We start from the raw sequence: 5161 nt of genomic DNA, 5'->3' as shown, positions 1-5161 counted from the left end.
ATTTATATGTCTTTTTATGAGCTTTGTTTCCTGGATCTGTGGATTCACTTATTTATCAGTTCTGGAATATTCTAAGATATTAACGTTTTGAGTATTGTTTTTCTCCCGGCTCTCTATTTCCACCTTAAGGGGCTGTAATTAGATGTATGTTACACTTTCTCATGCTATGCTTACAGTGTCTTAACATGTCTGTCATATATTGAATTTGCCCTGTTTCCTTGTTTTGCATTCTGTGTGATTTTTTTTTTTTTTTTGGACTGGAGTTTTCAGTGCAATAATTCTTCTTTAATTAGTCATTCATTCTGCTGTTTAAACCCACTCACTGAGTTTTTATTTTAAAAACTATATTTACTATTTCTAAAAGCTCAATTTATTTCCCCAAACTGCCAGATCATTTGTTATATTTGTCTCTTGCTCAATTTTTGATTCAATTTTTTTTTTTTTTAGAATTTTTTTTTTTTTACTTTTTTTTTTTTTTTAAATTTATGGCTGTGTTGGGTCTTCGTTTCTGTGAGAGGGCTTTCTCTAGTTGTGGCGAGCGGGGGCCACTCTTCATCGCGGTGCGCGGGCCTCTCACTGTCACGGCCTCTCTTGTGGAGCACAGGCTCCAGACGCGCAGGCTCAGTAGTTGTGGCTTATGGGCCCAGCTGCTCCGCGGCATGTGGGATCTTCCCAGACCAGGGCTCGAACCCATGTGCCCTGCATTGGCAGGCAGATTCTCAACCACTGCGCCACCAGGGAAGCCCTTGATTCAATTTTTACATTAAATATTTTACAAGTAGTTATTTAAAATTCTGAATCTGATAAATCTGAAGTCTTTGGGGGTCTCAATCTGTTATTCTTGTTTCAGACTCTGAGGTTCCCACATCACTGGGACTATCTTATACCCAAAGTTGGAGGTCTGAATGGTGAGGTCAAATTTCCATCTGGGATTTGAAGTCCACCCAGCAATAACCTCAAAACTCTCTTAAAAAAAAAAAAAAAAAAAAAGGAAAAAGGAAAAGAAATAAAGACCACATTGAATTTTATTTATAACGTTAACCTTCTAACACAAAACATAACAGTTTAGCTCTTTAAGATAGCTAAAAATAGCAATAATTAAATGAACATTTTAGTTAAAGCAGTTATTACAAAACAAAGGATCCCAACCTAAGAGGGGTCTATGTATAGGCCTGAGGGCCATAAACTCATTTAAATTTTATGCCATAGGTCAGGTTCATCTTGGGGATAAGGACTCATACCTAAAAAGGATGTATAATCTCAAAAAAGGTTAAGAATCACTACTCCGGAGAAACTTCAGAAATGAAAATAAACCCTCAGGTATTATTTTGTATCTTTCTTCACTATCCCCTTAACTGTTCTGTTTCTTAATCCATTCCTTCATTTCTGTGGCTTCCAAGAGAGACCTTAGCTTATTTTCTCATGTGTGATTTTGGAGTCATACAAATTTGAAAGAAAAATATTAAAATTCCAGTAGACAAATGAGCAAAGGAAATTTTACAAAACGTTGAAATCAGATGCAAAACAGAAATACAGAAAATGCTTAGCTTTCACCATTAACAAGGAAATCATAGATAAAATAAGGTATTTACACCTGACGAATTAGCAAAAATTAGGAAAAGCACACTTCCCAACATGGGTGATGTTGCAGTGAAATCTGATGATGGTGACAAGCTATTGTTCAAACTTTTTCAGAAGACGATTGTGTGACATGTATCAAAAAAAAACATCATGACTCTTTGATCCTTTAATCCCATTTCAGAGACTCTTTCAACAGAAAATAATCTGAAGGATAAAATCCACGTGATTATTTCAGCATAGGTGAAAACAGCAAAACATTAGAAGAGACCTCAATGTGCAAGAAAGGAAAATTAATTAATAATGTTATACCATACGACCCAGCAATCCCCCTACTGGGCATATATCCTGAGAAAACCATAATTCAAAAAGAGTCATGTACCACAATGTTCACTGCAGCACTATTTACAATAGCCAGGACATGGAAGCAACCTAAGTGTCCATTGACAGATGAACGGATAAAGAAGATGTGGCACATATATACAATGGAATATTACTTAGCCATAAAAAGAAATGAAATTGAGTTATTTGTGGTGAGGTGGATAGACCTAGAGCTTGTCATACAGAGTGAAGTAAGTCAGAAGAGAAAAACAAATACCATATGCTAACACATATATATGGAATCTAAAAAAGAAAAATGGTTCTGAAGAACCTAGGGGCAGGACAGGAATAAAGATGCAGATATAGAGAATGGACTTGAGGACACGGGGAGGGGGAAGGGTCAGCTGGGACGAAGTGAGAGAATGGCATGGACCTATATACACTACCAAATGTAAAATAGATAGCTAGTGGGAAGCAGCCACATAGCACAGGGAGATCAGTTCAGTGCTTTGTGACCACCTAGAGAGGTGGGATAGGGAGGGTGGGAGGGAGACACAAGAGGGAGGGGATATGGGGATATATGTATACGTATAGCTGATTCACTTTGTTATACAGCAGAAACTAACACAACATTGTAAAGTAATTATACTCCAAAAATAATAATAATGTTACATTGATGGAAAATTATGCAACAATTTAAAACGTTTAATTTTAAAGACTGAGTAGCAAACATGAAAAATGCTTATAACACACTCATGTCATCTTAGAGGCTCAGAAAACAGAAGGAGATTTCTGAGGTGCACAGTTCTCAGAAGATATGGAGCTAGGATGCAAATTTCCCTCTATGTTAAAAAAGTTCTGAGCAGATAGTTGTGCCTCATGATTGGATGACCATATTGTATAAGTAACAAACTGAGAAGCCTATGACTCCATGTATAGAGTTTACAGTTTTCAGCAAACAAATCTCACCAAAAATGTTACTCTGGCACATACCAAATGAGCAACATAGTGATTCCTGAACAGAATAATAAGTATACCCAAATGTTCACCTACTCTGTTCTCATGAGGGACGATGTATAACCAGCAAGGCTTTAGGACTCAGTTGGAAGGGGTTTTCTTTTCACAGGCTCTCCAGCCGTCATTCATGCCAACAGTAACCCCTGATGCCATAGGCTCTTGACTCATCATCGTGGTCACCAGCCTACTCACTCTTGCCAAACACTTCCACCATCTTCATGTCTGTGTAATACTCCTTCTACCCAGAATGCCCTTCTTCTGTCCAGAAACTCATTTGCCCCTGAGCTCAAAGGCCACCTCCTCTGAGAAGTGTTCCCGATGCATTCCCCATCAGTGTTAGAGCTTCTTTCCAGGGCTTCCCTGCCCTTCTTTTTATTTCCACACTGCTCTACTGTGTTACAGTAAATTGCCATTCCATCTGTTTCCTCACTGAGATTGAGAGTTTCTCCAAATCAGAATCATGTTGAATTCATAGCAAAATGGATCAGATATGGGATCTGGAGTTGGATAAACCTGATTTTAGATTTTGGCCACACACACAAGCTCTATGACCTTGGACAAGTTGCTGAGCTTCTCTGAACTTCTGTTTCTTCATCAATACAATAGAGGTCAAAGAAAAACTGTTCATTAGGCTCTTAGCACACGCTAAATGCCCAACAAATGTTAGCTATGCACTCAGGCGGTGAACCCCTGGTGTAGACCAAGACCAAAGTCTTTTGACTCCCAACTTAGTGCGGCACCTTCTGGGCCAGGGGAGGTGTATGATACGCAGAACACCCAGCTCCTTGAGTCAACAAGAGTCCAGCTCTGGAAATGCCTTGGAGCCCTCAGACATTGGGGAAATCCCTTCACACATCTCCTTCTGCCTCCGCAGTGAGGAGGCCCAGGAATAGATCACTGTAGGGATAGGAGTCAGAACCCTGAGCCACTGTCCAGGCTTCTGCCCCCTCCGTGTCCTGGGCCAACAGACAGTGAGTCACTATCAACATCATGCATGACACCCACTGGTCTTGGAGCCGATGACCTCATGACATGAAGAAACTTTCCTTCTGAGAAGCATCGCTTCCAGGTAACCAAAGATTTGTCTCTGCTTCTACTACTGTTGCTCTGAACTTACCTCTAAGTGACTCCTTAACCCTGAAATTACTTGTTGGGGACCTCATCTTCTGTGTTACTGAGAAGAATTAAGACATTTGTCAGGAACTCCCTTGACTTCCATCCTCCGAACCGCTGTAGAACCATAACAACGCATAATGAATGATAAAAATCACACAATCTGGAATCAGATTGGACCCAGAAGTGAGGCTGGTTTCTGTCTGCTATTAGCTGAGTAATTTTTGGCATATTTTCTAACCTCTGGACACTTATCTGGGCTACTAACCTGTGAAAATCAGGTTAAAAAAAAAAAATGAACCTCCAAGATGCCATGAGGATTACACGCCATAACTTAGTGAAAGAACCAGAAACCTTGTAGGTACTCAACAAATATTGATTAGCCACTTGTCTTCCTTTCAAAATATTGTTGTTCCTTACTTTCCATCCCTGAAGTTCCAGCTGTTGGAGGGACATGTTCCCAATAAAAGGTACCCTACATATGACATCCAGAATGTCCAAAACAGAATCCGTCAGCTTCCCGCTCTACCCTTCAGACTACTCTGTTTCTGTTGATGACACACCCTTCTTGTATTCGTTTCCTATTACTACTGTATGTAACAAATGACCAAAATTTAATGGCTTGAAACGCAAAAAGAAAAAAAAAAAGGCGAATTTTACACCCTCCTCCCACCTAAAATATGTTCTCAGAAGAAAGGACAGCCCTTCTCAAAAAGCAGAGTTGTCAGCAGTACCCCAACACATTTAAGCATCAAGTACAGGGCCCTCACTTTTCTCATTTTTTCTCATTTTATTTGGTACTAGTCTAAGAACCAATATGTAGAAACGACTGTTCTGAAAGATTTGGCAATAGTATAGAAGGCAGATTGGAGCCGAGGAGGGATTACAGGCAGGGGAAGGGTTTCAGTTCGAAAGGGGCTATTGCAATACTTTGGACAAGCAGTTCTAATAATACAGTATATTGGACAAGGAGTTCTCATTGGGGGAGGAGAGGGGAGTAAAAAGGGCCTTTCCTTTATGAAGTAATGGTGATAATAGGTGGAACTTGTTTTTGTTTTTTTTAAATACCTATCTAAATGCTATACAAAGTTCATACCTATCACTGAATGCATTTTTTTTTAAGAATTTCACA

Source organism: Balaenoptera borealis, assembly GCF_965194805.1.
Source record: "Balaenoptera borealis genome assembly, chromosome: 15".
In the NCBI taxonomy this organism is placed as follows: domain Eukaryota; kingdom Metazoa; phylum Chordata; class Mammalia; order Artiodactyla; family Balaenopteridae; genus Balaenoptera; species Balaenoptera borealis.
Note: the sequence above shows the minus strand (reverse complement) of the source record.